The sequence below is a fragment of the Jaculus jaculus genome, chromosome 10 (assembly GCF_020740685.1).
Source record: "Jaculus jaculus isolate mJacJac1 chromosome 10, mJacJac1.mat.Y.cur, whole genome shotgun sequence".
NCBI lineage: Eukaryota > Metazoa > Chordata > Mammalia > Rodentia > Dipodidae > Jaculus > Jaculus jaculus.
Genome location: NC_059111.1, coordinates 36,650,681 through 36,668,367, shown reverse-complemented (window position 1 = coordinate 36,668,367; position 17,687 = coordinate 36,650,681).

Below are 17,687 nucleotides of genomic sequence, written 5' to 3'. Positions count from 1 at the left end.
GGGATGTCTGGTATTCTCCATGGGGTTGTGGGTTATAAATTGTGAGAGAAGCAGTCAGTCATTGTGGGAGTGTCCAATGCCTCTGGATATGCCTTCCGTGTGATGTTCCTTCTTGTAGTCTCATTATTCTGCAGGCAAAAGAAGTCAAACCCTGTTATTTCAAGGGGAACAGCAAGGGCATAGGAAAATGTGTGTTTAATACACTTCCCTAATCATTTTGATTTTAAGTTATTTTTTAGTATTCTACAGAGATTTTAATATTACCCAGATTGTCTTATTCTTTACCAACTCAGAAAGAAAATGTTTATTTTATCACAATAAACTTCAAAGTAATGAAACCTAGTATCTGTGGGGAGAATATTTGCAATGACATTAAATATTTATGTGTATTTGGGGGGAGTATTTCACAGCATCATCATCTGGTTTTAAGAAAATGAGCCTTGGAGCCACATTTTTATGTTTCCTGCTGAAACATTTAGCAGAAAAAAATAGTTATTTGTATATAATTCTTATATTTCATTTTGAGATATTTATAAATTATTTCAGCTGGGTAGAATTCTAGAATATAATAACTTATTACAACAAAAAAATCTTGAACTTTTTTCTGTAATGTAAATGTTTTAATCTCTGAATATTCATTTTGTAACCTAAGAGCTAATTCTTTTGTTCTAATAGATGTTTCTTTTGTGCTGTCAGAAGCAAAGATAACCTATAACTAACAATTTTCTTTCTTTATGATGATTATTCTTCCCTTTGAAATGGAATCAATATCATTATCTCTGTTTTCTTTCTTTTTATTTGCTGTTCCTACATTCATTTATCTTCCTTTTTATCTACCTTCTTACAATATTACTTATTGTCAATAAACTTTTTTGCTTAATAATGCATGGCATAATTTTATATTTGTGTGCAAGACTGACTGTATTACCACTGTTTCTGTAAATAATATTATTTTTATTATTATTATTTTTAAATTTATTTTTATTTGAGAGCGACAGAGACAGACAGAAAGACAGATAGAGGGAGAGAGAGAGAGAGAGAATGGGCACGCCAGGGCTTCCAGCCTCTGCAAATGAACTCCAGACACGTGAGCCCCTTGTGCATCTGGCTAACGTGGGACCTGGGGAACCGAGCTTCGAACCGGGGTCCTTAGGCTTCACAGGCAAGCACTTAACCGCTAAGCCATCTCTCCAGCCCAGTAAATAATATTATTTTATAAATCATTTATAACACCTCTATTTTGACCTGTTATTTCATAGGATCATAGTTTTGTTTTTTTAAGCAATTTAACTTGCTATTTTGAACTTTCATTATTACATTTTCAAATTACTTCATGTGATAGGAGTCTTAGATCAGTGGCCTCTGGGCTTCATTCAACCCACAAACAATTGTATTTAGGACTCTTATGTTTGTGAAATGTGTTTTAAAATGCAACATAGCTATGTAGAATGTAAAATTAATTATAACGTAGCACCCATTTATGTTTTATCTAACTTCCCTTACCCTATGCAAATAATTGTCCTCTTAATCACTGGTGTGGGAAATATAATTGTATTTGTCATTTATACACATTCATAATCATAATTATTTCATGGTTATGAGCAAGGGAAAGAAACTTAAGTCTTGTTGATAAATAATCACTAATCTTCTAATTTGTTTATATGCAAAATGATGAAGTAGAATCCTATGAATTCCCAAAAGTTTAATAGACATTATATTAGTACATCTAAGATTTTTCTAACCAAGTAAGATGAAAGAATTGGGATAATAAAATTTCAGCCCCTGCTTTTTATACCCTGCAAGGTTTAGAAGTAATGAGGAAGTAACCGGGAAGTGATGAGGAAGTCATGAGACCCTGATGGCAGAGGAAAAATATGTGGAAAGCACCGAAGGGGTGTCACACATTTCCTACAAAGTGCTAGGTGGTAAGTACTTTCAGGTTTGACTGTTAGGAGTCCTTATGTAGCTATACAACTGCTGCTCTGTGAAAGATGTTGTGGGCAGCTTGTGAGTGAAGGAGCATGGCCTGAATATTCTGGAAGTGGCCCATGGGTCATAATTTGACAATCGTTGGGACACAACAATTTATTTGGATTCACTTTTACAGAAAGAAGTTAGCAAAATCCTAAAGTTGGCTTGGAACCTGTTGATGGCTATGGATCATCTTTGTCTTTAGCTATCAGGTTCTGAGCTAGCAACTGATGACCTTATTTCCAGTAACTAATAACAAAATCTGATGTCAAATACTGAAAATGAATTCACTATTTATTTGAGAGAGAGAAAGAGAAAGAATAGATACACCGGGGCCTCTAGCCACTGCAAAAGAACTCCAGATGCATGTGCCACCTTGTACAATGAAACAGGGTCCTTAGGCTTCACAGGCAAGCACCTTAACTCTTAAGCCGCCTTCTGCTCACTCAGTCTACATACTGCACCAAATACATAGGTTCCTTTTCTTCATGGTTCTAGTATGAGAGGCACAATGATTTTCATCTTATCTTCACGATTTCTGTCTGAGTGAGGGGTAAACTGAAATAATTATGATTATAAAATAAGACTTACAATTTATTTTTTCTGTGGGAATTTTTCTTCATAAAGGTGCTGTGTGATCTTGTTAAACTCAACAGATCTTATCTTCAAATCCAATTTGTAGCTGCATGGAGCTGAATGAACTGACTTCATGGAACCTAACCAATGGACTTTTATGCACACTGGCCACTGTAATCTTCATTTATCAAGACCAGTTAGTGAGCTCCCTGGGAAATCTGAGAGAAGGCAACAGGGATGACTGAGTTCTGATACCTTCCCCATTTCCTCCCTTGCTATTTCTGCAGGTAGTTTCCAAACATTACAGGCTCCCTCTCATTCCAGAAATCAGCTTGAGGTTCTGGACCCTCCCTTGCAGCTCTGTATATTTATCCTCCTTTATAAATGATTTTTTTTTTTTTGAGGTAGGGTATCACGTTAGCCCAGGCTGAGCTATAATTCACTATGTAGTGTCAGGGTGGCCTTGAACTCATGACGATCCTCCTACCTCTGCCTCCTGAATGCTAGGATTAAAAGTGTGTGCCACTATGTCCAGTTTGTAAATGATGTTTTTTTTTAATTTTTTTTTTAATTTATTTGAGAGCGACAGACACAGAGAGAAAGACAGATAGAGGGAGAGAGAGAGAATGGACACGCGAGGGCTTCCAGCCACTCCAGACACGTACGCCCCCTTGTGCATCTGGCTAACGTGGGACCTGGGGAACCGAGCCTCGAACCAGGGTCCTTAGGCTTCACAGGCAAGCACTTAACCACTAAGCCATCTCTCCAGCCCTGTAAATGATGTTTTTATAAGTCTCAAATTAGCCAGTTTGGTGTATAACTTGTTTATTGCAAATACCCTAAGTAATCATTAGCAATTAATTTTCATCATTTTAGTGGACTGAAAGAATGAATATTCTGTATTTGTGGGTTACAATGTTTTTTATATGATCTTCTTTTAGTTAAATTTTATCTTAAAGTTTTGTTAGTTCTGTGAAAGTCTAAAATAATATGGTCATATTATACTACCAATAATAAGCATACTTTGACAACTTTATTATTTTTTGTACACATGGTGGTCTATAAATACTTGAGATGTTAAATGACTACATGTTCTATTTAAAAATTGGGCATTTTTAATAATTTACTCTTATTTGAATATTATTATTCCAGCATTGCTATTAAAAATTTGCCTCTGAAACTCTTATTGCATATTAATATTTTCTTCTAAGTATCAAATGATATAATTTCATAACAAAGTTAAGGAAATGATATAATGAAAGAAAAGAGATCACTTCAGAACTAGTTACTATTGATAATTTTACATTTGACATATTCAGGATAGTTATATTTGGTAAAAGCAAAACATCACATAAGGGCCTGGGGAGATGGCTGAGCTATTAAAGGCACTTGCTTGCAAAACTTGATGGCCTGCATTAGATTCCCCAGGACCCATGTAAATCCAGATGCCCAAAGTGGTGCATGTGTCTGGAGTTCATTTTCAGTGGCAAGAAATACTGGTGCACCTATTCTCTATTCTCTCTCTCTCACTCTGTTTCTCTTTCTCAAATAAATAAATAAATAAAACATTAAAAAATAATCACAGTGTCTGAGAATATAGCTCATCAGCAAACTGCTAGTCTAGCATTCATAAAGTTTGGGGTTCTATCCCCAACATCGCAAAAAACAAATCAAACAGCAAAAAATGTCAAATCAGTGAAATTCTAATTACTGAAAGCATTAGTTACTCCAATCACATTTGTATGTACTCAGAATGCTTTTTTTTTTTTTTTTTTTTTGTATAGAAGAGCACATATGACCACTGTGATGATGACAATGATGGTGATGGTGCTGATGGCAGTGTGTTCCTGAGCACTTCTTGTTCTCTCCTTTTGCCTTTGAAATTAAATGACGAAAAGTTATTTCAGTTAACCTTACAATTGTGTCCTATACCCCTCTTCATGACCTGGTTCTCAGTCCTATGTTTTAGTCGTTCTCATTTATCATGACAGGGGGATGAAAAAATGTGTGAGTGAACAAGAACTTAAGTCATGTTAGTACTTGGTGGCCTTCCTACAATTCTTGCAAAACAATTGCATTGATACCAAGATGAAAAGGGCTTTATGATCCCCCATAGTCATTCTCCAAAGCTCTTTCCCCAATGTAGTTTCTCTGTCAACTTTCTTTTTAATTTTAATTTATTTATCTTGAGAGAGAGAGAGAGAGAGAGAATGGATATGCCAGGGACTCCAGCCACTGCTATTGAACTCCAGATGTGTGCCCCCTTGTGCACTTGTGCTTGCATCCTTGTGTGTCTGGCTTATGTGGGACCCAGAAAATTGGACATGAGTCCTTAGGGTTCTCAAGCAAGTACCTTAAACACTAAGCCATATTGCCAGCCTAAATTTCTTTAATTGCACTAGACTATTTGGTATCTGGGTGGGGATGTTTTGAGGTTTACTTATTATCTTGTTAGCAATACTCTCTTGAACATGTCTGTCTGTATATCAGTTCATTTTTTGATTTACATTTCTTGTGCTATTTTTGATTGCAGTAATTGGATATACTAGGTGAGGGAAGGACAGTCTGAAAGCAACATTCTGATGCCATCTCCGTCTGTCTAGAATAAGCACCCACTCTGTAGGAACGCTGAGGTCACACTTTCTTGCCCACAGCATGATGTTCGCTTAACCCAGGGATGAGCATATCTCTGTGGTCAAGTTACCATCATCAGCACAACTCCTTTTACATTGTTTAGAACTGTGCCCTTCTACTGTGATCCCTAAGTGTTTGCACTCTGTTCCAAAATTTGAGATATGTGGTCAGTGCTTTATGCTCAGTTTTCTTTCTGAACACCTCTTGTACCTTCAGATCTTAATTTGGCTGCCCTATGAATTCTCTGGAGTTTTAGAATGAAATATTTTAAGTTTCTTCTGGAATTAGAAAACTCCTTTTCTTTTTAACTATAGTTATATTTTCTCTTTGTAAGAAATATCTGCTGATACTTTGAAGCCAACACCATTAAACTTTTCATTTGCCACTAGCTAATATCGTCACATGGTCTGCTCTTCATTCACTGAAGATAATATACTCTTCTGGCCAATCAAGTTCTCTGTTATGTACTATTCTGACTTCAAAAAAGCTAGTAACTGTAATACTAAAACTTATGCATAGAATTTATAAGATATTCACATACATACATCTCCATCATGAAAAATACTAAAGAAAGTGCTTTCTCTGTCTTGACTTGTTTGTTTCAGAAAAGTTTATTTTTTATGTTTATGTGTCAAGCTCAAAATGCTTCTATATGGTGGTTACTTGGAATTCTTGTGATTTGTATATATTCCGAATATGTGATGTATTCATGTGTATGTACTTGTATTAATAAAGATAAAGCATATCTATTCATAAAATGCCTTTTCATAAGTGAGTATTTGTACTGCTTCTGTTGTAAGCTGGACTGTTTTGAGAACAGGGCTATGATGTCTATGAAAACTTATTCCCAGACTTCCTTTCCCACAAAAGCAGGAACTTTTGTTTTAGGTATACCATCCTGTAGTCATAGAATTGTGAAATTATTCTGAAATATTATCCCCTTTTCATTTTAAGTGTTCAAGCAGCAAGAAAGACAATTAACAGCAGGGTCTCTTAATTCACAACAAATATTAAGGTCTGGAAGCTTATGTTATTTCATTATCAGATTTCTATAAGGAATTAAAAAGCACTTTCAACTAAGAGTAAAGACTAAATTAAGAAGATAAAGGAAAGGAAAAACAAAGTCCATGCTGAAGTCCTTGTCCCAGATTGGAGCCTAGTGTGGGTTGCCTAACTACTGACTATGAAATATTTAGAGTGTTATTTTGCAAAGTCTTCCATTGCCAGATTTCTAAACATAGACATTTTAAATCAGAAGGAAAAATCCAGAAAACATTTTTTATACTGAGGTCAGATGAAAACTTCCATTCTGTACTATTCTATTGCTCTAAATAACATTGTCTGCCCTTTCCCTTAAATGCTGAGGAGCAAAGGCAGAAGCTTAAGAAATTCTAATAAAATATTTATAGTAATATTAAGTAATTAAATTATCATTATTTGTCTTGACATTTGGTCTTTCCCATGTTAGATCTTTGACTATACTCTAACCCTCTTTTTGTTCATACTACGTGAAATGCCTCATAATGCCAAAATCAGGAAAAGTCTTCCTTGGTCTTTGGGAAAATGAAAATCTGGGAAACAATTAGAGGTCAAGGACTAGCTTTACCCACTATAGACAATTATAGAATTATAGGAAGTGGGGAAAACACCAGAAATAGATCATAATCATCAAGAATACATAAATTATACCCTTAAAGTCATATCAAGGTATCACTTTCCCATAAGACAACTTCCCTGTGTTAACTACTGATAGTCCCTGATAGAATGAAAATGACTTAAGGATTCTTTTAGCTTCAGGCATGTTCTTTGGTATGATGAACTGTAAGTAGATAGTGATTTTTGTCAACCTACATAGGGAGAAAATTTTCATGAATGAAATAACTGAAGCAAAGGAGGATGAAATTGACTTAATACAGAATTATAAATTTAGGAATTTAGTGAAGCAATAATCAACAAAGTTTTATTTTACAAACAGGCTCTTGTAGACTGACATACACAAGATTTTGAAGATGTAATTATGAAATATTCTCACTAATAGATAATAATTACTAAGTAAAATGTTTGTAACTATAATTGGAATATAATAATTTTATGACTTCTTGTGTTTAGTTCTCTGCTGTGTTGCAATTTAATGTTGCTGCTTAAAAGAGTTTGCATTTGGATCAAAAACTATGAATCAATGAATTATTTTGTATTGTATTTGTATTGGAATTCTATTTTACTGAACAAAAACATTCATGTTTGTTAAAGATTTGGATGCATATTAATTTATGTAAACATAGATAATCCGTGTTTTGTAATATCATGTTCTTCATGATGAGAATCACGCCACATTGAATAGTTTCCTAAAGACTTAGAACCATTATATATGCCATTTGACAAAGAACATACTTTTGTGTAGAAAGAACAGTTGTACACAAAGCTAACAACAACATAACTTCAAAAAATTCAGAAAGGATGCTCTTTGATGCAAGATATCTTTGAAAAAGCAGCCAGAACTGATTTTGGTCACAAATAAGTTTATTTTCATCCCTTATTCACTGTATCCTTGCTATGTAGCATTGGTGAGTTGACTAATCAGTATGTGGGTTAAGTAGCTTATCTGAACTAGAGAAACTAATACTTAAGTGTGCAGAACATAATAGAGCTATTTTTTGTGTTACTCTTTATTGCATGCATACCACCTTAGAAAAGGAAAAGTTTGGTCTGGAAATATGGCTTAACAGTTAAGGCACTTACAAAGCCTAGTGACCCAGGTTCCATTCCCCAGTACCCACGTAAAGCCAGATGCCCAAAAGTGGCACTTGCATCTACAGTTCATTAGCAGTGGTTAGAGGCACTGGTAAGCACATTCTCTCCCTTTCTCATTACCTTCCTCTCTCTTTCTCTTGCTCTGCTTGAAAATAAATAAATAAAAATTTAAAAAGAAAAGGTTTAATGAATCATATATGCTATGTGTTGGAGAGGTTTCACAAATAAGCTCAATTTTAAGTTCAAAGTTAGGTTGAAATACTTAAATAGTTAAGTAGCATTTGAACATTATATTTGGGCAAATGAATATAACAATACTTCTATAAGCCACTGAATAATCATTCTTCATGTAGTTAATAGACTGTGACAAAGAGACCATACTGATTTCTTCAACAGAAGGGTCGTTAGAACCCCACTTTAAAGCCTGTATAGAACAAAATGAGTAGGACACATGCATTACTGGGGATAGCTGTGCCTTTGTGACTGACCATATTTTGCAGTATTTGAGTTGTTATATTCTATGTATTAAGAATTTGTAAAATACAAATATGTTCAATTTATTATCACTCAAATGTAGACTCAGGTGAAAATGAAGAAGCACACTATGAAAATATAGTGCATTAAAAAAAGCAGATTAGATGAAAGAAGGATGTTTCTTTTTGTTTTAGGATGTTTGTAAAGGGAGTGTCATGACCCTCAGGAAATTCTGTTTAGATTTCTGCTAAAATAATAGCAGAACCTGCCTGTTCAAAATTAAGGTGTGCAATTAACAGTCTTCAAGTAATCTTCAAGAGGCAGGATGATTTATGTAGTATTTAATTGCAGTGAAATACTTCTCTCTTATATTGCATTTAATAAGTGTAAATAGGAAATAAAAACAAGATGTCAGTGCTCACATCCATGTGACAAAAACAAACGTTTTATCTCCATGTTTTCTCTTTTGGTTGGTATATTATAATTCCTTGAAGCCATAAGATAAACAATAATCATAATAATATTGCCAACATTGTGTATCTTTCTTATTTAGCTTTAGTTATATAGATTTTGAACAAGTTAATACAAATCAGTCTCAAAAATATTTTTCAAAGAACTATATGAATATTTTATCATTAGGAAATTTAATGCGTATGCCAAAATGCAATAAAGAGCCCCATAAATGATCAACATAATGTATTATCCTAAAATGATACTTACTAAACCCAACTCATATCAAGAAATTGTAAATTAAGACTTCTGGGTAATATGGTCAAATAGGAGATCACCAATGATACCTAGAAACAAAAGAGGCAAAACAAATTTTTTTTTGTTTATTTTTATGTATTTATTTGATAGCTACAGACAGAGAGAGAAAGAGGCAGAGAGAGAGAGAGAGAGAGAGAGAGAGAGAGAGAGAGAGAGAGAGAGAGAATGGGCGCGCCAGGGCCTCCAGCCACTGCAAACGAACTCCAGACACGTGCGCCCCCTTGTGCATATGGCTAACGTGGGTCCTGGGGAATCGAGCCTTGAACTGGGGTCCTTAGGCTTCACAGGCAAGCGCTTAACCACTAAGCCATCTCTCCAGCCCAAAACAAAATATTAATACTCCTTTTTGGGAAGAGAAAAATGTGTACAGGAACTTTTTGAGCCAGTTGAGAGGTGAGATTTCTGTTGATGAGCAGGAGGGAGCAGCTGACAACCATGTTAACTTTGTTTACAAGTCCCGCCCTGGCAGTGCGAGCCAATGCCATAGAAACTACAGGGAAGGGCTTCTACCCCCACTCACCAGATCTGCCAGATCAGACTAACCCAAAGGATAGAACAGAGGACCATTTAGCTCTGGAAGAATACCACCAGACTACCTCCCCTACCCACATGCCAGAACTAGGAACACAGAATTACAGGAAGCCAAAGGCTTCCACTTGCCATTCCATTACACAGTGCAAAGATCAGCTGAGTCCAATTCTTTCCCATTGAACCATCTGAGACAAACTGAGTGTGCATCAAAGTGAGAACTCTCTTCAGAGCTCAGTGTAGTTGAGATAGAAACTCACATTAAAAGATACTGATCTCCAATGGGAAAATGAGTGATTTGTAATTTGAAGTAGAAGTGTGAATTGCACATCCTATTTCAGAAGGGCAGGTGGTGGAAATAAATATCACCAGGAGGAATGCAATCTAAAACTCTTCCCACCAAGAAAGTAGCGCCAAGTCACTTATAAAGGCAGGCCCATCAGAATAGCAATAGATTTCATAACAGAAAATTTAAAGTAACCAAAGGTTGGAACAATATATTTCAAGTTCTCAAAGAAAATGACTGATAATCGAGGCTACTATGACTGGCACAGCCATCTGTCATTATTCAGGAAAAAAGAAGAATTTTACATGGTAACTGGCTAAATGGATTTATTACCACTAAGCCAGCTGTTAAGAATATAGTTTGAAGAATGCTTCAGAGTGAAGAGAAGGAAAGCATATGAGGACATAAAAGAATAAACCATGCTTTGAATACTAGTAAATGGATAAGAGGAATAGAAAACCACCATTACAAAAATTTCAACAAAAATGACAGGAATTAACACACATCTTTCAGTGATAAATATGAATATAAATTATCTCAATTCTCTCAATCAAAAGAAATAGATTAGCAAAATGGATTAAAAGACAGGATCCTTCTATTTGTTGTCTCCAAGAAACCTACCTCTTCATGAAAACAGATGATACTTTAGAGTAAAAGGAGGTTAAAATGGAATTTCATGAAAATAAGGCTAGGAAACAAGCAGTTGTTCCTGCTCAAATATCTGAAAAGATAGACTTCAAGCTAACATTAGTTCAAAGAAGTAAAGAAGTTCACTTTATAATTCTAAATAGAACAACTCAACAAGATGACATAACAATTCTAAACATAGATGCACCTAACATGGGCACATCTAATTTCATTAAACAAATATAACTAGATGTAAAGTCACAAATTTGTCCCAGTATAATAGTAGTGGAAAACTTCAATACCCTACTTTCACTAATTGATAGGGAATTAAAGAAAAAAAAAAGCAAAGAAACATCTTGATGAAATGACATCATAGATCAAATATAACTAATAGGCATATATAAAACATTTCATCAAAATTCTGTAGAAAAAAAGTCTTTTCAGCAGTTCATGGAACTTTCTCTAAAGCAGATCATATATTAGAACAGCAAAATAAATTTTAACAAATATAGGTGAATCAAAATAATTTCTCAGGGCTGGAGAAATGGCTTAGCGGTTAAGTGCTTGCCTGTGAAGCCTAAGGACCCCGACCCCGGTTCGAGGCTCGATTCCCCAGGTCCCACGTTAGCCAGCTGCACAAGGGGGCGCACGCATCTGGAGTTCGTCTGCAGAGGCTGGAAGCCCTGGCGCACCCATTCTCTCTCTCCCTCTATCTGTCTTTCTCTCTGTGTCTGTCGCTCTCAAATAAATAAATAATTAATTAAAAAAATAAGTTCTCATACTCTATTTGATCACACTGGAATAAAATTATAAACCAAGAGCAGGAAAGACTACAGAAGGCATCCAAAAATATGAAAATTAAGCAATTCAATATTGAATGGGTCAATGGAGAAAGCAAGAAGGAAATAAAATAATCCTAGAATCAAATGATAATGAATTCAGATGTGATGGTACATGCTTTTAATACAAGCACTAAAAAGGGTGAGGTATGAGTTCAATGCCAGCCTGGGTGACAGGGTGAGTTAAGGTGTATCTGAAAAAAAAAAAAAAAAGATGATGAAAACATAAGGTACTAAGGCCTACAGCATATAATGTAGGCATTCCTAAGAGGGGAGTTTATAATCCTACATGCCCATGTTAAGAAATTAAGAGATCTGAAATAAATAACTCAATGGAACATTGTAGGGCTTTGAAAAAAGATAAACAAGCAGAGTAATAAATTTATGCATGTAAAGAAATAACAATAAAATATAAAGAATCAATGAATCAGAGTTCTTTGAAAGGAGAAGCAAGATCCATGAATCCTTAGCATATTAACTCTAACTAGAAGGGGGGGCAGAGGGAGAGAAGAGAGACCCCAACTTTATAAATAGAGATAAAAAGGGAGCCATAAAATGGATAAATTTCAACATACACATTATGTACCAAAATAAGCCAAGATGAGACAAATTATTTAACTTGAAGCCAGAGTTGGACTCCAGCAACCTTCCTATATATTCAATAGCAAATATACTGAGGATGGAATTAGGGAATCAATTTCATTTAAAATTGCCTCAACAATATAGTTTGGAATAAACCTAGCAAAGGAAGTAAAAGACTTCTACAAAAAGATGTTTTAAAACACCCAAGAGACAAATTGAAGAAGACACTGGGAAATGCAAAAACATCTCATGGTTTTAACCTAGAATAATTAATTTTATGAAACTAAGCAAAAGCAATATAGAGATTTAATGCAATTTCCATCAAAATTCTAAAACCATTCTTCATGAAAATAGAAGGAAAATAACAGCAATTTTAATAGTAATTAGAAGCACAAAATTCTTGGATAGTTAATGCAGCTGTATGGGGGTAGAAGGCCAGATATAATCATACCTGAATTCTAGATGAATTACAGAGCCATAATAACAAAACAAACAAAACAAAAACCAGACTGGTGTTGAGACAAAAATTTGTAGATAGATCAGTGAAACATAAGATCCAGATATAAACTTAGGCAGCGTCACCTAGCGGATTTTTAATACATTTGCAAAAAATACTCACTGGGAAAAAGACAATCTCTTTAACAAATGCTGATTATTAAACTAGATATCTAATTGAAAAAGAAAGAAATTATGGACTGTAGGGATGGTTTTGTGATTAAGGCATTTGCCTGCAAAGCTAAAGAACCCAAGTTCATAATTGTTTTAATTTGCATTTCTCTGATGATTAGGGTTGATGAACATTTTCTTAGGTGTGTGTTTGCCATTTGTATCTCTTCCTCTGTGAATTGCCTGTTTAACTCTGTGCCCCATTTTGTGAGTGGGGTATTTGTCTTCTTATTGTTTAGACTTTTGAGTTCTTTGTAAATTCTAGAGATAAGGCCTCTATCAGTTGGATAACCTGCAAATATTTTCTCCCATTCTGTGGGTATTCTATTGGCTTTGCTTATTATATGCTTGTCTGTAAAGAAACTCTTCAGCTTCATATGATCCCAATGGTTGAGTGACTGTTTAAGAACTTGAGCCACTGGGGTTTTATTCAGGAAGTCTTTTTCCATTCCTATATCATGGAAAGTACTTCCTAAATTTTCTTCCAGTAGTTTTCGAGTTTCTGGTCTTATGTTGAGGTCTTTGATCCATTTGGATTCGAGTGTTGTGCATGGTGAAATGTGTGGATCAAGTTTTAGTTTCCTGCATGTGGTTATCCAGTTTGTCCAGCACCATTTGTTGAAGATGCTATCTTTTTTCCAGCCTATATTGTTTGGGCCTTTGTTGAATATCAAGTAGCTATAGTTGCTTGGCCCAAAATCCGGGTCCTCAAGTCTATTCCATTGGTCTATACTCCTGTTTTTATGCCAGTACCATGGTGTTTTTATTACTATGGCTTTGTAATATAGCTTTAGATAAGGTATGGTGATGCCACCACAGGTATTTCTTTTGCTGAGGATATGTTTGGATATGCGAAGCCTTCTGCCTTTCCATATGAAATTTGAGATCATTTTTTCTATTTCTGTGAAGAACACTGTAGGGATTTTAATTGTAATTGCGTTAAATCTATATATTGCCTTTGGTAGGATTGTCATCTTCACAATGTTAATTCTGCCTATCCAGGAGCATGGGAGGTCTTTCCATCTTTTCAAGTCCTCCTCAATTTCTTTTTTGAGAGTTTTTATATTTTTGTTGTATAGATCTTTTACTTCCTTGGTTAACGTTATTCCAAGGTATTTTTTTTGTTGCTATTAAAAATGGGACTGTGTCCTTTATTTTTTTTTCTGTGTCTTTGTCATTAGCCAGATGCACAAGAGGGTGCACACATCTGGAGTTCAGTTGCAGTGGCTAGACACCCTGGCATGCCCATTCTCTGTCTCTCTCTCTCTCCCTCTTTCTCTGTCAAATAAATAAAAATAAAATATTTTTAAAAGAAATTAAATCCTTATCTCTCCATGCACATGAAACCAACTCCAAATGAATCCAACACTTGAAACTCTAATATCTTCTGTAGAAAAAAAAAAAAGGAGAAACACTTTAAGACATAACTATAGGTAAAGATGTTGAGCAAAGTAGGTGAATAACCAAAAATGCGACCTCATAAGATTAAAAAGCTTGTATACAGCAAAGAAAATGGTTGAGTGAAGTGACAACAGCTAGAATGGGAGCAAATCTTTGCCAGCTATACTTCAGACAGAGGATTCATATGGAGACTATAAAAAGAATACAAAAATCTCAATAATAAGACATTTAATAACCCAATCAAAAATGGGCTATAGAACCAAACAGAGTGGGGTCTAAACAGAATAATTACAAATAGCTAATAAATACTTTTAAAAGTTCAGTATCCTTAGCTATTGAGTAAATTTCAATTAAACTACTTTTAGATTTTATTTTGCATGAGTGGCTATTATCAAGAAATCAATTTTAAAAAAATACTAGTGGGGGTCCCAGGAAAGCAAAATCCTTAATCACTATTTGTGTGAGTCTAAACATCTGCAGCCATTTTGAAAATCAGTGTAGAGGTTTCCCAAAGCACTAAAAATAGAACTATTGTGAGACTCATCAATTCCAATTCTGCACGTATGCACTAAGAATTCTATGGTTCCTAGAGAGATACTTGTTCAGCCATGTTTATTGCTGCTCTCTTCACAATAGTCAGGAAGTACAATCAGCTTTAGATGCCCAGTAACAGATGAATGAAAATGAAGATGTGGTACATATATGCAATGGGGTTTTATTCAGCTGTAAAAAATGAAATTATAAAATTTGAAGGAAAATTGATGAATCTGGTAAATAGTATACAAAAGAAAGCAACCCAGGCTCAGAGAGAGAATGACACATGTTCCCTCATATGCAGATACCAGTTTGTAACTTTTAGATTTGCTTGTATGTTGGTGTAATAGCCAGTAGAAGCAAGTAAGCTAAAAGGAGCCATGGGGCATGGGGAAAAGAGGAGAATTAAGGGATGATATAATAGCCCAGGGTGTAAAGATTTAAGTAAGGATTGGGGTAGGGACATTGAGGACAGAAGAGGGTAGAGGAGAGGGTTAACAAAATAAAAATGTATGAGAAAAATATATAGAAGCCTTTTTGCCAGCTAGTTAAATATATATTAAAAGTTATAACAGAAGTCACTGTATGGTGGACAATGCTGTTCCTAGAAGATATATAATGTACAGGAAATTCTAGTGCCAGGAGTGGGATACTTCTCTGTGAATCATTGGTCATATTGGCCCCTAAGGTCCACAAATCAAAACAGACTATTGCAAATTCTCTTGGTTTCCCACCAGAAGTAGGTGATAAGACCTTACTGGTAAAAACACCACATGCTTCATTTGAAGGACTCTGAAAAATTAAACTGGAAGCCTCATCTCTATTGGCTAGTTGTCATAGTGTTAGAAAATGATATGCAGACTGCTGGGAGAGAAAAGTTATTAAGTCTTACCCATCACTGGGTCCTGTAAACTATACAACCAACCAACCAGGTAAGATGTGCTCACTGGTGAAAAAGTGGTATGGTTGTTTGGGGGATTATTGGGAGAACCAGCTGACTTTTCTGATTGAATTTGAGGTCATCTACATGGGAAGAAATTTATGTCTTGTGCTGAAAACCTAGTTAAAAGTTTATGGTTGGGACAATCATATCATAGGGGTGAAGCTACTATTGTTTGGATTCATTGAATTTCCATCTAAATATTAATTTTATGAACATATATTAGTGCTGATATAACCTTTAATCAGAAAGGCTTCTTTTTCACAGTTGGTGGTAACTACTGGGTATTCAAAACTCATTACAGTGATGAGAATGATTAACTATTGAGTAGTCAGAACTAAATGTGGCATCAATATTTCTCTCCCACTCCATGACTCAGAGAACATTGTGGGAGAGAGGATGGATAGAATTTAAGAGTTATAGGATGTGAATGATTGATGTCTTCTGAACATGAAGTGGCTTTTACATTCATGACCTTACAGAAATTGTCACCACCTGCCCAAGACCTGCAAAGTATTAGGCCTGTGAACATTCTTTTATGAATGGTGGAGAAGGTCAACTAAATATGTAAAAAAATAAAATGTAAAAGGACACCTAAATAAAAGATGTAGTAATTGGAAAGGATAAGAGGTTTGGTGACACAGAACCAGGAAAAGGGGGGCATAATTATCAAAATATAGTATATATGCACAAAATTGTCATAGAAATAAGAAACAACATTAGTTATATTAAAATTTTGAACAAACTAAAAACAACACAGGAAAGGACTAAGACAAACATAATAACCATGTCGTCTGGAATGGGTAAATTTAACCAGAAAAAAATAAAAAAATATATTTAAAATGAGGGTGTGGAGAGATTGCTCAAACGTTAAGGCACTTGTCTGCAAAACCTAACAGCCCAGGATTAGATTCTCCAATACCCACATAAAACCAGATACACAAATGACACATGCACTTGAAGTTCATTTGCAATGGCTAGAGGCCTTGGTACACTCATTCTCTTTCTTTCTCTCTCTCTCTCTCTCTGCATACAAATAAACAAATAAAATATTTTAAAAAATGAGCTAAGTCATTTGAAGAGAAAAGAGATTTCTTCAGTGAGAAAGGTATTTATGAAAATATCTTTAATGAAACAATAAAAATCAAACCCCTGAGAGGAAGTGCAAAAACAAACTAGGTGAACTGCCTGATATTTCAAAGAAACTGAAATATATGAAAACCTTAATTTCATATATTTTAAAGAAACTGAAATATATGAAAATCTTAATTTCATCTTGAATGTAGCTAAAGCAATTATTTTTATAAATTTTATTGATTTTTTAAGCCCCCAAAGAAAGAAATTGAGTGCTCTTCCCCATACAGTTCATACATTATTTCTGCTCTATTTTCCCTCTTCTTCCTTCCTGGGATATCAAATATCCCGGTTTTTTCCTCTTCTGTGCTCCTTTCTCAGTCCTTTCCTTTTGAATTTATTTTCTACTTCTATCATTATCTGATGGATTATTTTTTTTTTTTGAGAGAAACAGGCAGAGGAAGAGGAGAAAGAGAGAGAGAAAAAAAATATGGGTGTACTACAGACAAACTCCAGATGTGTGTGAGCCTTTGTGCACATGTGCAACATTGTGTGGTTGCTTCACTGTGTAACTGGCTTACATTGGATATGAAGATTCAAACATGAGTTCCTAGGCTTCTCAGAGAAGTGCCTTAACCACAAGACCATCTCTCCAGCCCTCACTAATTCTTTTGATGTGCTATGTAGCCACTGACTACATTCCTAATTTCAGGTACTTGACTCTTCATTTCTTTAACTACATTTTCAGATTGGGCTAACACAATATTTTATGTGTTTGTGGATAATACATGATACTCCTGAGCACATGCAAAATGCATGATGATCAGATTATGATAACTGGTATCTGTCATCTCAGGTACTTCTCATTTCTTTGTATGAGGAACTCTCTGAATGTGCTCCACTGACTACTTTGAAATATTCACCTACCTGTTGTCAACCACTGTTATTCTAAGCACCATTTACTTCTCATTTCTATAGTTTACTGTGGGTTCTTTTCAATGCATGACTCCATTGCCTTCTTTGGTGTTTCTGGTTT